The sequence below is a fragment of the Onychomys torridus genome, chromosome 14, assembly GCF_903995425.1.
Source record: "Onychomys torridus chromosome 14, mOncTor1.1, whole genome shotgun sequence".
Lineage (NCBI taxonomy): Eukaryota > Metazoa > Chordata > Mammalia > Rodentia > Cricetidae > Onychomys > Onychomys torridus.
The window spans coordinates 41,110,693-41,127,513 of NC_050456.1; the positions used below are offsets into that span (position 1 = coordinate 41,110,693).

Consider the following 16,821-nt stretch of genomic DNA (forward strand, 5'->3'; position numbering starts at 1 on the left):
ATGTGCTGGAATTACTTAGTGTTAAAGTTAGTTAAGCCACTGGCCAGCTTCCAGGCATGGGCTCCCTGGGACATGCAGGGCAGCACAGAAGAGTGGGTGCCCTGACGGATGTCCATCATATGTGTCAGCACCGCTGACTCACGTGGGCTGGAGGAATGGGAAGTTAGGCACCTGCAGAACCCCTGTGACAAGATCCATGACCTAAATGTTACTGTAGATAAGCTGGAGGACTTCATCAACAGTACCAACAGTGTCTTGGAGTCTTTGTATGTTGGGATAAAGGAGACCCATTTATTTATGCACTGGTGAATCTTGTTACAACTTCATTTTCCAAAATGGCCACGGGTTTTGTAGAGAACAGGCTGGATCTGTTTGGAAAGATCTTGGAACTGATCATTGACTCAGAAACTGCCTTTGCTTCTTCTACAAACATTTTGAATCTGGTTGATCAACTAACTCAAAGGCAAAAAGATGAGGAAGAAGAAAGCAGAGCTGGTGCTGCAGAAGTTCGTACAGAGCAAGTAGCTGATTGAGAAGGAAGGGGAGTTCACCCCGCGTGGCCCGGCCATCCTGGAGATGGAGCAGTTCGCCCAAGAGACCTGCCTGGATGCAGTGAAGATATGCAATGATCTGCCACAGCACCCTCATACATGGTCAAAGCTGAGAGGCATGGGTATTATTAGTATGCATTTCCCTTGCATGGCCAAGTGTGCCCAGTCCTCCTCTGAACCACACTGCCCCCACTGTAATGACTTCTGGCCCCACGATATATCCAAGTCTCCAACCCTGTGAGCGAGTGGGAGGCTGGCATCTCCAAGCCCAGCAGAAAGCCCTTGTAGATGCAGCAGCACTGGCAGCGCCCTGCATGGCTCCAGCTGTTGGTGAGCTGACCCTCATGGCGCACTTAGGGCGGAGCCTGGCCATCTACAGGGCGCATGAACTGTCTCCCTTGTACTGGCTCTTGACATGTTTTTAGTACAAGTTCCTGTTGGCAAATAAATAATAAAGTTAGTTAAAATGCTCATCCCAATATTCATTTCTATCTTCGATTTTTATTGAAATTAAGACCCTAAAAAGGCACTCTAATAAAATAAAATCTTGGCAGAAATTAATTAAAATTGTTATATTTAAAATTGCATTGCTAAAGAGAAGCTGTATATGGAAATTTATCTTAGTGATACTTAGTCATTTTTGGTTTAACAAGACTTCCGTGTATTTTACTTTTTATGTTATAGATAACATATATTTACATATGTGCAAATGTTTTACATCTGTATCTGTGTATATACAATAATATACATATTTTGCATATGTGCTAAAACTCTGGGTATGCAACATTTGAAAACTAATAAGTCAGAATTATTCTCATTTTTCGATACTAATTTTTAGGAGTTCAGAGGATAACCTGCTGATACAACACTACATTGTACACTGGTCCAGGATCTAAGCGATCTTGATCATCAGGCCCCAAATTACTGGTATACCAATGATTTATAGTAATTTTCAACATTAATATATGGCACCAAAAATATAGAATTCCTCTTCCTATGGAATTATCAATGCTATAATTATTTCTTTATTCAGGGAAGCTTGGTAAGATAAGAAGGAAGATTATTAAATCTACTTTTTAAAAGGAACTACTTGTTTTAAATAGGATAAGTAATGAAAAACTTTTTGTCTGAGTTTATCAAATGTTACTGGACTGGACATTGTTAATATATATAATGGAGAGGGTTTTTTTTGTCTGAATCTGTCTAATGATAATGGACTAGACATTGTTACTGTAATTCTTGAGTGTATATATTGTATATACTTTTTGGATATAGTTTTTCTTGTATTAGTTATAAGTTTTTTTAAATCTTAGACAAAAAGGGGGATATTGTGTTCCCCAAAATATTGTTCACCCTAATAAATTTATCTGGGGTCAGAGAACAGAACAGCCACTAGATATAGAGGCCAGGAAATGGTGGCACACACGCCTTTAATCCTAGCATTCCAGAGGCAGAGATCTCTGTGAGTTCAAAGCCACACTGGAGACAGCCAGGCATGGTAACAAGCGCCTTTAGTCCCAGGAAGCAATGGCAGAAAGCAGAAAGGTATAGAAGGCAGGAATTAGGTTGGTTAAGCTTTTAGGCTTTTAGCAGCAGTCAGCTGAAATCCAGAGGCTTCCAGTCTGAGGAAGCAGGATCAGCTGAGGAATTGGTGAGGTGAGATAGCTGTGGCTTGTTCTGCTTCTCTGATCTTCCAGTATTCACCCCAATACCTGGCTTCAGGTTTGATTTCATTAATAAGAACTGTTAAGATTCATGCTACAGAAGCTACTTTCCAAATTGCTTTCTGTATGAAAGTACCATTATGGAAATGAAATTCCACTGTGGATATATACATATGGTTTTTATAGAAAGTGTTTCTCTGTGTAACCCTGACTGTCCTGGAACTTGCTCAATAGATCAGGTTGGCCTAGAATTCACAGAGATCTGCCTACCTCTGTTTCCTGAGTGCTGGGATTAAAAGTGTGAGCCATCACTGCCCAGCCCGTTATGACTTATTATCAAAGGCACAATAGACAAATCATTTAATAGCTTGCAGGGATTTTTTTTTTAGTGTATTTTTGCTAATCCTTGTTAGCAATTTTATGAGTTAAAGATTGCTAATTTTTGGTTAAAACTATTATTAACAACACAAAAGGTAATGAAGTACATCTTCCTCTTCTCATCAAGACCCACTTCACCTTTTGAGGCTAAATTCTACCTGTTTCTTTTTATCCTCCAGAAATAAACACATACCAAGCACATACAGGCTTATATCCACTTTACCTAGATCTAAACATACTGTACAAATTGATTTTTTTTAACTTAACACAAGTTGGATATCTCTGTATGGGACTACCTGAAGGTCTACTTTTAGAAAAACATCTAATTTAACCCATTCCCCAATGAAGGAATGTTTATGTTTTTTGCTTACAAATGTTTTAAGCATATCTTTGTAAAATCATTACACACTTAGGTGAGGTAGCTGTTAAGCAGATTTCCAGAGATGAAATTTCTAAGTAGAAAGGTATTTTAAATTTTGTTGCAGCCAAGGTAAATTTCAATAATTGATCTTTTGACCTACAACTTATATTTTATGTATAAAATTTCTTTTTTAAGTGTGGTTTCCCTTCCTCAAAATAACTGTATGAGCAACCTCTAATTTTTAATGTTTATATTATCCTGAAGACATCACCACCATATAAACTATAAGAAGTAATTCAAACTAATGTGGGCTTTTCCAGGCAAGTGAAGATAGGTCTTTAAAAAAAGAGGAGATAATGTTTACAGGACTCTAATTACATTTATAATCAGAATTTAGAAGGCAAATACCAAGGGAAAGATGCTGTGGGATGTTCTGTATGCTGTGAATGTGTTGCTCTCATTGGTTGATAAATAAAAAGCTGATTGGTTAGTAGACAGGCAGGAAGTATAGGCAGGATAAACAGACAAAGAGAATTCTGGGAAGAGGAAGGCTGAGTCAGTAGACACCAGCCTGCCGTCCAGGGAGCAGCATGTAATGGCACACAGGTAAAGCCACAGAACACGTGGCAACATACAGATTAACAGAAATGGGCTGAGTTTAAGTGTAAGAGCTAGTCAGTGGTAGGCCTGAGCTAATGGCTGAGCAGTTTTAATTAATATAAGCTTCTGAGTGATTATTTTATAAGTGGCTGCGGGGTCCGTGGGGCTGGGCAGGACTGGAGCAAACCAGTTACAGAAGAATAGCTATTTCAAGTCACCATAGCTCTAATTCTAGAGATTAACATTAATAACAAGGCATTAGTATTGGTGAAATTATTAAGGTCACTCCACATAGTTAAAAGGGGGGTTTATTTTGTGGGGTAACTTACAAATGAAGGGGTAGGTTGCAGGGTCTGGCAAAGGTATAGTGCAGTCCAGCGGTGTTCTCTGGAGAACTCTGCTCAGTCTACCTCCAGCGTCCAGGGTCCCAGCACCAAGAGAGAGTCCTCCTCTCAATCCTCGGTCTTTCTCTTCCTCCTCCGCCCCGCCTTGTAGGCGTGACCATTACTGAAGCCTCAATGGGGGTTGGAACTTCCAGGCCAATGCTGGGATGGCTATCCACTACACATTAGTTATATCCTTGATATCCCTGTCAACAGAAGCTGCTGTGCTCCAATCTCAGTCTCTGATGATGGGGTAAGGACTGAAATCTGCATAATCAACTCCACTGCAGATGGCAGAATAAAGGGGTATCTCTGTAATCCAGATGTGTGTGACTTAATTTTATAGACATAAATTGCAAATACATCGATACTTAAGGAAATAGTATACTATTAAAATTTGAAGGTCCAGGGAACTTACCTTCACATTTTTAAAAATTAAATGTACCATAATTTAAAAGTGAAACAACGCTGGCCAGACATAGTGACACACAACTTTAAATTCCAGCATGCAGGAGGCAGGAGGCAGATGGGCCTCTGTGAATCTGAGGTCTACATAGTGAATGCCAGGTCAGTTAGAGCTTCACAATGAGACACTCTTAAATAAATAAACAAACCAGTCATTGCTTTCAGTATACAAATAGTTCTGTGTTCTCTTTCTGAACCACTATATCCCTCAAATTTCCAGTAGCGATCATTCAAAACAATAAATACCCTTTAAAAAATGAAGCTGCATGTGTGGCTCACACCTGTAGCCCTCGCACCTGAGAGGCAGACATATGAAGACTGCTAGGGGCTCAGACCATCTGTACCATAGCCTGTCATAAAAGCAAGAACAATATCAACAACCACAAAAAAGTTATTGATGGCAAATGACAGCGAAATGTAAGAACTATCCAAGAAATTTAATTCCTTTGAAAAAAAAAAATCTCACTTTGAATGTAATGGGTAGCTGTTCCAGCTTTGACCTGGAAGTACTACCCCCACTGAGGCTTCAGTAACCGTCATGCCTACAAGGTGCGGCCGAGACAGGAGCCCTTAAGACCTGAGATCCAGATGTGCCGGCGCTCTTGGTTCCTGGATCCTGGACGCTGGAGGTAGACCGAGCAGAGTTCTCCAGAGAACACCACTGGACTGTGCTACACCTTTCCCAGACTCTGTAACCTACCCCTTTACTTGTAAGTTACCCCTCAAAATAAACCTCCCTTTTAACTACATGGAGTTGCCTTAATACTACAACCAATATTTGAACCCTGGCTGATCTAGAAGTCTCTGTATGGACCAGACTGGTTTCAAACTCATAGAGATCTGCCTGCCTCAACCTCCTGAGTGCTGGGATCAAAGACATGCACCACTAACCCTGGGAAAGATTTTAAATTCTTGATAACAAAATCCAGAAGCTATCCTTTTAACCCTGTAACATTCCCCATCAAGAATTACTGTAAATTTCAGAACAATAAAATATATCTTACAAGAATGCTAAAAACCAAATAAGTCAGAGCTATAATTGTATTAGTCATTGTTTACTTCACAGTCATATGTGTGTTGGGGGAAATGAAATGTTCTATTTTGAAAGGTGTTTCAATATGAAACCCTTGTTAACTCCATGTCATGTAACATCCTCTCATGCCTGTCAACATGACGAGATGATGTAAAATTCTACCTATCACATGATCACTTTAAAAGTATGTGTATCAGAGGTGTAGCTCAGTTGGTAGAGTGTTCACCTAGCATGCACAATGCCTGAACGTGATCCCTAGCACCACATTAACCAGGTATGGTGGTGTATGTCTGTAACCCACACACAGGCATTAGAACAAGAGGATAAGTTCAAGGTCATTTTTAGCCACACAGGGAGTTGGGATCAGACAGTATAACATGTAAGAACCTGTCTCAAAAACAAATGAGCATGTCATGATCTGTGATATAAAGAAGTGAATAAATTTCAACAAACCAAGAAATTGTCACACTGTCACTTATTTTTCTGATGCTTTTCTTCCTTGGTTACCTAAACTTTCCCAATCTCATGATTTCAACTGGTTTAGATAGATAGATAGATAGATAGATAGATAGATAGATAGATAGATAGATGTAGATATAGATATAGATATTTCTAGCTACTTTTTATGTACCTGAATAGCCCACAAGCCTTTCAGAAACATCTCAGATTGATTTTGTTATCTTTCTTCTCAAGATGGCTCTTCTTCATTTACTTACTCATTGCTGTATTTATTTATTTACTTGTGTGTTTTATGTTACTTCAGACTTGGTGTGGACCCTGAACTTGACGTCTGGACCCATCTTCACTCTCTCTTCTTGAGTCTTCTTATTCCCACCCAACCCAATCATTAACCGTCCTAACTGATTGTACCTCTAACTGAGAAGCTGTTTCTTAATACACTCCATGAACTGTCAGTTTTTTTGTTTTTTGCCTTTATCCCACTACCCCTGGTTCTGCAGCTCTGCATTATTTTCCATACGGTATGCCTCTTTGGTGTGAACTGAAAACAGGCATTGCCATTGTACCATCACACAAAACCTGTACCCTGATTACAGATGTCTACACATTTTCTTCGGCAGTGCAGCTGTTCCATATTGTTCATCACCCGTTTATTTTATATGAATCATCAAGGTAGTAAAAAAAGAAAAATAGATGAATCATGAAGCCCATACAGACATGGACTCAGTTCCAGACTTCATTTGTTTGACTTCTCTGAAATCCAGACTCCTGTATTTGAAATTAGATTAACAACAGATACCTTGTGGGGTTACCAGTAAGTGAAGTACATAGAAGCACTTACCTCTATATTACCTCAATCTTGTTAAGAATGAAGTATTACCTGGGAGTATATCCTTTGTCACATCATGATCCCACTAATTCAACTTGCCTTTCATAACTGGACTACAGCCATCCTTTATTTGCTCAGAATATTTTGTGTCCTACTTCTGAATTCCTGTAACTATCAATGACCTTGTTCATCTCCCAAGATACATTTTGGTTAGACCCTTAAAAATTATTTTATTTTATTTGACTTCTTAGCTACAAGAAGCAGTGTGGCTCCTGGTAAATAAGAACCGTGACTTTAATAACCATTGGATGGCTATTGTATTTACAAATAGTAGCTAACAGCTTTGTACCATATACTACTAAGTTTATTGTAAGACAGTGCAATATTTAGAGAGATTGGAAAAACAAAAACGTATCAGTAGCAGGTGTTTCAACACCAATAACAGTTGGGTCTCAGTGAGTACTCCTGAGAATAAAGAGCATTTTAAAGCCTCTTTATTAAAAAATAAAATTAAAAAATTAAAAACCCAGGCGTTCACTCTTAATAAGTACTTAAATTTTGCCAGTTACTATGGTAAATGATTTAACTCAATCTGTGTAGCCTTCTGTGGGTTAAACCACCTATTGTTTCTATTTTATAAGACATGGAGACTGTAGACCAAAGAAAGGAAGCAACCTCCAAATCACATGAGCAATGAATGATAATGTCAGAGTTCTGGTCTAGGCTTCCTGACTCTGGCGTATCTCCTCTTAACCACATTGTCCTTGGACTTCTTAGTGGTGACTGCAGTTTCAAAGATACTTAACTTGGTTCTCCGACCAGGAGTGATGGAGCTTGTCTTCCCCAACAAAGAGGGAGTCATGTGGGTAGACCAGGACTGTATCTCCTTATAGCCTCTCAAACTATGAAGACACTGAACTGTAAGTCTCTCAGCAAACTGTGTCTTTACTTTGCACATCATTTGCATATCAGTGCTATCTCACAGGTTTCTTCCATGTGCTTTCAGTGACTACAATTTACATTTAAAGTAAGTCATGCTTTATTTTTCACTATTAACACAAATTTTTTTAGCTCATTATATTTTGAAAGCCTAAAGGTTCAATGGCTGTATAAGTTAGAGGGAAAAATTTAATTTCCATTTATAATTTTTGGGTTAAGTTCCAAATATGTCAGTTCTGAAGCCACTTGGGAGTGTCAAATGTATAAAAGTGGCAGACTATCATTGACACAAAGAAAGACAAGTGCCCTTACACTAACAACAACTTGGCTTCAGAGTTCCCTTGAATAATGAGTCCGTTGAGATGAACATGAAACCTCTCAGGAGCTACCTTGAGGACTCCCAACTGGCAAGCTGGAATGTGTCCGGGTTATGTCCACAACTTGAAATAAGGCTGAAGAAGAATCCGTGTGGTAGATGTTGAAGGTACAGGTAAAATTTTAACAAGAATAGTGGGTCTTAAAGATTCCTGCATCTGAAATGAGTGCCGCACTAAAAAATTATCCACTGCTTTTAGGAAATAGTTGGAAGATAAGAACTTTTCCTTTATTAACAAAACAAGCATGCTAGTAATATGTTTTGGTTATGACCATTCTCTATACCTAAGAATGCAGCTACAAACTACTCATGGAAAAAAAAAAAGAAATATAATAAAGAGAAGATTCCACATATAAAGCATACCTTGTACATACTTCATGTTTAGTTCTGGCCTGCAAATATTACAGCTCCAAAGGGAAAGGTACCCTGACTGTCAGGAGCCAGGCTATACCTATAGTTGTGAAGGGAAAGTATCTTGGATACCTACAGCTGTGAAGGGAGAGGTATCCTGACTGTCGGGAGCTAGGCTATACCTATAGCTATGAAGGAAAGGTATCCTATATACCTACAGCTCTGAAAACAAAGGTATCCTGACTGTTGGGAGTCAGGCTATACTGACTGTGTTGCAGTGGTGGATGGTTTCCCTGCAGGATGTAACAATCCTGCTCCTCTCCAAGAGAAAGGTTGCAGTTCAGCTCTGCTCCACTCTGCTAAGAGACTTTCCCAGCAGCGATGTCCACTGCTTCTCTGCTCTGGCAAACATTGTTATTTCTTTGCTTCACTCTGCTGAGGGGGAACACTTCCCCCTGCCAAAGCCCCCCAACCCCAGAGCTGTCCATTGCTTCTCTGCCTCTGTTCCACTCCAGGGAAAGGTCATCACCCAAACCTCATTCAACAGATGTATTGAGAGTGAGGAATCCAGGAGAGTGACTGCCTTTACCAGGGTGGAAAGGGTAGCTCCCAACAGAACAGGCACAGGGTTCAATAGGGCTTCGTAGGGATGGGGTTTTTCCAGGGTGAAGATTTTACCGTGAGAATTCAGTCCCTGAGATTAGACAAGCTCAGAGATTTTGGCTGGATTTTGTGCCCAGGAATTGGTTGGTTTCATGGTCAGGGACTGGTTGGTTTTGCTGCTCAGGGATTGGTTAGTTTTGTGCTCAACTGGTCAGGCCAGAGTGTGTTTCTTTAGCTCTGGTTTCAGGACCAATGCATGTTTCTTTCACTGGTCCTTTTTAACCTTTTAGCTCAGGTTTCAGGGCCAGGGTGTGTTTCCTTCACTGGCTCTGGTTTCAGGGCCAGGGTGTGTTTTCTTCACTGGGTCTGGTTTCAGGGCCAGGGTGTGTTGCTTTGGCTGGCTCTGGTGTCAGGGCCAGAGTGTGTTTCTTTGGCTCTGGTTTCAGTGTCAGGGTGTGTTTCTTTGGCTGGTCCTATTACCCTACATGGCCCATTTCTGTAAATCAAATGTCAAAACAGAGTCACAGATTTTTCAGTTTCTCAATACATATAAAAGTTTTAGGGTTGGGGATTTAGCTCAGTGGTAGAGTGCTTGCCTAGCAAGCACAAGGCCCTGGGTTCAATCCTCAGCTCCCCCCCCAAAAAAGTTTTATCTGATTATATTATAGCTTATTAAATGTATAATAGCATTGTATCTAAAACCAAAATATGTACCTTAATTACAAAATACTTCCTTGGGCGACAAGAGAGGTGACTAAGCAGTTATGAGCACTTGCTACTCGTCTAGAGGACCTGGGTTGAGTTCCTCACAACTAGCTTCTCACAGTTAGTTCCCACACTGCACAGCTGACAAAGACCTGTAACTCCAGTGCCAAAGGACATAACACCCTCCTCTGGCCTCAGCAGGAAACTACACTGAAATGCAAAAATCCATACTCAGAAATACACATAAACACATAATTAAAATTAAAATAAAATGTAATATATTTTACTGGTAATGAATTGCTAATAACTATGTGATCCTTCAGAACCATCTCTGCTAGCAGAGAATCTTATCTCAGTGCTGATTGGTTCAGAGTGGTGGCCACTAAAGTTGGGGAGTGGCTGGAGCAATTTCTTCAGACAACTGTTTTCGGCACTGATACATTGCTTTCACAAAAGGTTTCATGAAATGCTATTTGATAACATTTTAGCCACAGTAGAACTTCTTCCAAAATTGGAGTTGACTCTTTCAAACCTTGTGACTACTGTTCAAGCACACTTACATATTCTGAATCCTTTGCTGTCATTTCAGCACACATTAGTGTCTTTTCCAGAAGTGGGTCCTGTCTTAAAATTACTCCTTCCTGCTCTTTCCTAAGATGCAGCTCCTCATCATTGAAATCTACCATGGGATTAAAGTAATTTGGTCACATCTCCAGGTTCTGCTTCTAAACTTAAGATCAGCTGTTTCGTGTGACCACCTTCCATATCTTAACTAGATATAGTGAACACATACCCCGGTTACGGGGGAGGAATAATCACTCTTGATTCAGACTTGGTATAACACTCATTTATTCACACAGTAAGATTACAAGCAATATTTATCCTGTCTTCCAAATGGAAGCAGCAGTAACTCTCCAGGTGTACAGATCCGGACTTGCCACGTCTGTTCCTCTGGATCTTGGGTCAGCCTTCCCCTGGTCAGCCACGTCTGCACTGGGGACAGGATCTCACATCTCTGGCGGAGAGTCATCTCACGCAAGGGCCTGACGAACTCCGTTGGTCGGGTCTGGGGCTTCATCTTTTATATTCTTTCCTGGCTAGGTTTCTAGTCTTATCCCTACTTCCACACATAGCTTATAGCTTATCACTACTCCATTTGTGGTTTTCTTACGTCATTCTATTGCTTATCACTCCTGACCAGGCTTGTTCATCCTAGGCCTTACATGTTCCTTACACTAGCTCTTCCAGGTTACTCCCTGCCACTGTGTTATTAGTCCTTGCAGCTCCCCCCTGCCAGGCGGTGTTACAGAATCATTTTTTTTAAACATCTTGAACTGGCCTAGTCTAGCTTCAACCTTTGCTTCTGTAATTTCATTACCTCTCTCAGCCTTCATAGAACTGAACGGAGTGTAACTGGTTTGGTTTTCCATCCGGACCACTAAGGTTTTCTCCACGTTAGAGGTAAACAGCTATTTCTTTTCATCTGTGTGTTTTCTTAGCATCACTTTTAATTCCCTTTAAGAACTTTTCATTTACAACTTAGTTGGTTGCTCCAGGTGTTATGCCCAGATCATGGGGACCCCCAAAAGACCACCACCGAGACCGAATCCTGTATGTAAAAGCAAAGAGCCTTTATTTTCAAGCTTGGAGCTTGGTCTTCCTGTCTAACACAGCAGTGAGAACAGAGAGCCCCGAGCCCAGGCAGGGTGGGGTTTTTATCATAGCAGAGGTTGGGGTGAGGGGATTTTCAGGGTTCAGGACCCTGATTGGCTGACATTTGTCTAGGGGTATAGGGGGCGTTTGGGATGTTAGGTATTTCCTCTTAGATGCAGGCCCTCTCTGGGTAGGGTCAGCTTATGGCTTTTCCTGGGTCTAGGTGCTGCCTGCCAGAAGCTGTGTCTGGGCTTCTAAGCCTGTCACGGCAGCTGACTGGTCAAGCTGTTTTGGCTCCCTCACATCCCCCTCTTCACAAGTACCAATGACAGGACGTAATCATGAGTCCTACCTGTCCAGTGGTTCAAGGGTATTGGGATCTAAGAACTATTAGCTAACAGATTTTTCTAGGACAGTGGCATCTGTGTCTATTGTCATTCTTAAAACCCTGTAGTTCTGGTCTTTGAGTCAGTTGACAACTCTGAACCTATTTCTCTGGTATGTTAATGGGCATTATAGTTAGCCACTTTGTCCCCTATGCCAGGGAGTTTCCTTTTGACCCAACATTTCAGTCTATTCTGGGCAGGGCACATGGGCCAATATATTCTCTTCTGCAACTGCTTCGAGCTGGCACTGGGGTGTGGCTGTCAGGGCCCCCCAAAATACTGAAAGGCTAGTCAAAGGCTTGGCAATGGGACATTTGTCAGAGCATATGGCTATCAGACCTAGCTGTAGAGACAGGGAACAATCCCATTGGCTGAGCTGGTCCATGTCAGTCTCCAGCAGGTCCAGAGCTCATAGTCATCCAGAGCAGTGTAGTCAGCAACTGAAGCTTAGAGGTGTCTGCTAGCCAAGTGGAAACCTTTTGAAACAAATTTGAACTAGGAACAGAAGTTAAAATTCATGAACTTATTTGGAATTACTAGGCCCATATTCTTAGTAATTGGGAAGAGCAGGAGTCCTAAGTCCAGGAGAGAGAAAAAAAAAATACCATCTTTAGGAATAAACAAGTTGGGAAAATGAAAGCTGGACTTACTTATCCGGAGTCCTTCCAACCTCTGTGAAGTGGATCCAAGTTTTATGACTCTTTTAATTCTCTGAGGCCTATATGAATTATCTTACAAAATGACATAAAAGTTTTAGATACATTAGTATTACCAATTGGTACTCACAGACAAAGCAGGTGATAGGTATCTGCAAAACAGCAGAAGTGGACTCACACCTTTGAGTCCTAGCAAGAACTATAGATTTGGGGTTAAAAACATGTGCATTTTCCTTCTGTCTAGAAAGTCAGGTATAAATTAGACAGAGGATTTTTTTTTTTTGCCTGATGAGAATCATTTTAAGTTTATATTTAGATGACAACCAAAATCAGTCTAAAATGTTGAGCTTGTGATTGAACAGTAAGTAGTCACTGTTCTAGAAGCTTATCAGAACTCTATTAAATGTTAAGCTCTGAACTTTTATATCATAGAAGGAGAGAACAATCTGAAACATTTCTCCTAATCTAAATCATTTTCTGAGATCCTCAAAAGTCAGATACACTCAGACTTATATATATATATATATATATATATATATATATATATATCTTAAAACATTCTTAGACCTTCAAAACTTGCATAGACTTTCATATCTTCAGACCTTTTTTTTCAGACCCATATTTAACCTTTATGACTTATTTAAACTTTCATACCTTAGAACATTTTCTTTTAAATGAGCTAACAAGCAGAGGTTGGGGTGAGGGGATTTCCAGGGTTCAGGACCCTGATTGGCTGACATTTGTCTAGGGATATAGGGAATATTTGGAATGTCAGGTATTTCCTCTTAGATGCAGGCCTTCCCTGGGTGGGGTCAGCTTATGGCTTTTCCTGGATCCAGGTGTCGCCTGCCGGAAGCTGTGTCTGAGTTTCTAAGCCTGTCATGGCAGCTGTGTGGTCAGCTGTTTTGGGCACCACCACCCCCCCAGCACACACACAGGAGGCCTAGCTTTCAGCCTGTCTTGGCTTTTGCCATGCCTGTCTCACCAAGCTTCGTCATTCTAGCTTTTGATTTAAAGTGAGAGTTCCCCAGCTCTTCCCTTCCACTGCCCACCTAGAGAGTATTCCAGAGTTATCAACTGGCTCAAATCCAACACTGTTTTGTTTCAAGAAATAAAGACGCTGGAGATGTGGAAGGAAAATGAAATCACCAAATCTGTAGAACTGCCAAAACACGAATTCTGCTGAGCCACCTCTACAGCCCCCTAAGGGAATGTTTTGTAATTAAGATATACATGTTGATTTTTAAGATATAACACTTAATAACCCATTGATTATAGGTAAAACTTTTATATGAGTTCAGAATCTGAAAAAGTTGTTTTGACATTTGAAGTGAGAGAGCCCGGCAAGTAAAGAGTCCCAGCAGTTAAAATTTTCTGTGAAGGTTGCCTACAGAGAGACAATACTCCTTTTATGTAGAAGCATTTCAAATAAGAATGTTTAAATATCTAGGAGTCATGCTTAGGGCCTGAGTATTTATGACCTCACTCTTTTCCAAATATATATAAACCTGAAAAGTTCTGGGACTCTCACAAACAAGACTATAAACATATCTTTTAAAACCCTTTTTACCTTATCAGCTGTAATTGGATCCAGTGGACATCAGGAACCTCCTGATATCACTCCAAGAGCTTAGCAAAGCTTTCTGTGTAACCTCAGATGCCACCAAAACTGTCTATGTGACTATGCAGAGAAAAGCACCTGCACTTTCATGTGTCTTACCCTGACATTGAGCATACCTATTAACTATTACTTTTATGTTAAAATCATTAGCAAACTCTCAACTCTGCTTCATACAGGCCCACCCTAGAATTCTTTTCTAGTGGCAAATTCAGCTCCGTTGCTAAGGTGGCTATGCACAACCTGTGCCCTGGTCCCTGGCCACAGCCACTGCTAAGTTCACTGTTATATGGCTATAGTTTATAACGCTCCCAAAGTAGTATACTATTAAGAGTTAAAACAAGCCGGACAGTGGTGGTATACACTTTTAATGCCAGCACTCAGGAGGCAGAGGCAGGTGAATCTCTGTGTGTTCAAGGCCAGCCTGGTCTACAGAGTGAGATCCAGGACAGACAGCCAGGGCTATACAACACAGTGAAACCCTGTCTCGAAAAACAAAAGAGTGGAAACATTTGAGTTGAGATCATGTATGTAACAAATACACACATTAAGTTTGAAATGTTTTGAGAATTATCAATATGTAATGCAAAAGTAGGCGCATGTAGTTGGAAAAAATGGTACCAAGACTTGCTGTGGTCATGAAACTTCATTTTGTAAACAGGAAAAGGCAGTATCTAGTAGTGCAAGAAAACAGGTATTTGGTTTCAAATCTAAGTAGAATAGGGCACGTGATACCATTTAAAATCATTCAGAACCCTGAGGCTGTTGGATGGCCATAGTTCTGTGGTCATTAACGGAGGTCTCAAGACCCTAGGGGATTGGATTCCTATCACACTCTTGAATCACGAGTCTGCCAATCTTAGAGATCCTAGGCTCCCAAAACGGTGATGGTCAAGCATCTATCCAGTTTTGAGGCTCCCAGAGCAGGAACGCCTCGTCACCAAGGCAACCACGTTCTTGCGTCTGGGCGTGGTCCGGATGAGAGTTCAGAGGTGGGTCATCAAGCATCCTGAGCGGCAGTTGGGTCCCCGCAAAGCCCACAGCTCTAAGCCCGCCGGGCCCCTTCGCGGAGGAAACAACGCCCACCCGGCGGAGTCATGGCGACAGGGGCGGGGCGAGACGCGCAGCCCCGCCTCCGAGCGCGCGTGCGCACTGCCTCCTGGGAGGCGCGAGCGCAGTTGATGTTAGCCATGGAAACGCGAGCGGTCCTGGAGGCCCCGGGTCAGCTGCTGGCGTCGCCGCATCCATCGTGGGGCTGGAGCTCCCAACCGACCTCCCCAGGGGAGATGTGGTCCCGGGACGCCCTCGCGTCGCCTTTCCCTTCGGATGACCCCAGGTAATGTCTGTACCAGAAACACCTGGGACTTCGTGGCTGCCTTAGTTTCCACGCCTGGGCACTGCCCGCTTCTTCTTTCGGCTTTTATTACCGACCACAAACGTCTTCCGTTCTCCGTTAGAAAGCTTTTAAATGCAATGGTTGCTCATTCTAACGTACAGGGTGAACTGAATTGGTAGAGGTAGTGATCCAGTGTGGCTTTTAACTTGACTGAGAGTGTTTTGCAGGCCTTTGTGAATTGGAGAGCGGCTCTTTGGCCCTGATGAGGGATGAGCATGTTACCCTAATCAAGGACAAGGTCTATGTCCCTTAGGTAGAGTTCACTATTTCTTGGTTTTCTCCATCTCAAGCCCTCCTCCCCCAAAGTTGTTCATTGGCCGCCTGGATACGCATAGCTCACTTCCCAGGTTTTCTGTCTCCACTTAATCTTTTGCATGTCAAAGACCAGAATTTGTTTAAATGAATTCCATTCCTGTTTGTTATTTTTTAGGCCTCTGAATCATCTGCTCTGTGCCTCTCATGACTCATTTTTCGTTATTGTTTTGTTTCATTAAGTTTCTGCATTTAGAAAGAACATTCATATTTCTCTCAGCTTCCATCTTGCCCATTCACCCATCATTTCTCACAGCATCCAATTCAGATATTGCCGTTTTACTAATTTAACAGTTTGAGGCCCATGCTGTGTACAAGTTTTCCTTTCCTACCTAAAGAGATGCCTATTGATTGTTAACTGCTGTGGAAAATGTTGGACAGGAAACCTTTTCATGTTTCTCTATAGGAGCTTTCTTTTCTTTTTCTTTTTTTTCTTTTTCTTTTTTTTTCTTTTTCTTTTTTTTTAAAGATTTATTTATTTATTATGTATACAGTGTTGTGCCTGTATGTATGCCTGCACGCCAGAAGAGGGCACCAGATCTCATTCTAGATGGTTGTGAGCCACCACGCGTGGTTGCTGGGAATTGAACTCAGGACCTCTGGAAGAACAGCCCTTTTCTTCAAAGGCAGCCGAACAGGCAGTGGGCTGATGGCTTCTGATGTGCAATGGAACAGCAGATGAAACAGTTATTCTTGAAGAATAACTAAACTCACCCCTCTCAATAGTAGACTGGCATTTAATAGAGGGATGTGGAGAAGAACAGGATGCCGAGATGAAGCCACATATACACAGCCAAGAAAAATAGACAGCTGAATTGAAGAAACATCAATAATTTCCAGAATTTAAAATCCTGAATCATGACATGACACTAATGGAATTCAGGTGTTTCTGGTACATGGACTGCTCTCATCAAATGTGAGGTCGAACTGTTGACCTTCTGTACATCCTAGTTCACAAATGAGTCTGTCAGATACGCTAAGCCTATAGGCTGAAGATGATGCCCCAACACTGCGGAGAAACCTCAGGTGACTCTCCAGGCAGCTGGCTGTTTCTGTCAACTCACTTTTTTTTTTTTTTTTTTTTTTTTTGGAAGCTGCTTGCA

The 16,821-nt window shown here is 41.4% G+C and overlaps 1 protein-coding gene and 1 pseudogene across 3 annotated transcripts in view; both read left to right on the forward strand.

Annotated features, from left to right (window-relative positions):
- Nucleotides 1–108: 108 nt before the first annotated feature.
- Nucleotides 109–15,192, forward strand: LOC118595257 (annotated as a pseudogene).
- The window catches only part of Pcnx4 (pecanex 4), a 37,743-nt gene continuing 35,964 nt past the window's right edge, over nucleotides 15,043–16,821 (forward strand). For 2 of the 3 annotated variants that reach the window (XM_036205977.1, XM_036205979.1), the window contains exon 1: nucleotides 15,044–15,346. The gene's annotated coding sequence lies outside the window, so the exon portion shown is untranslated. Of the gene's footprint in view, nucleotides 15,347–16,821 lie in introns of all 3 variants that reach the window. The other variant, XM_036205978.1, reaches the window with a different exon arrangement.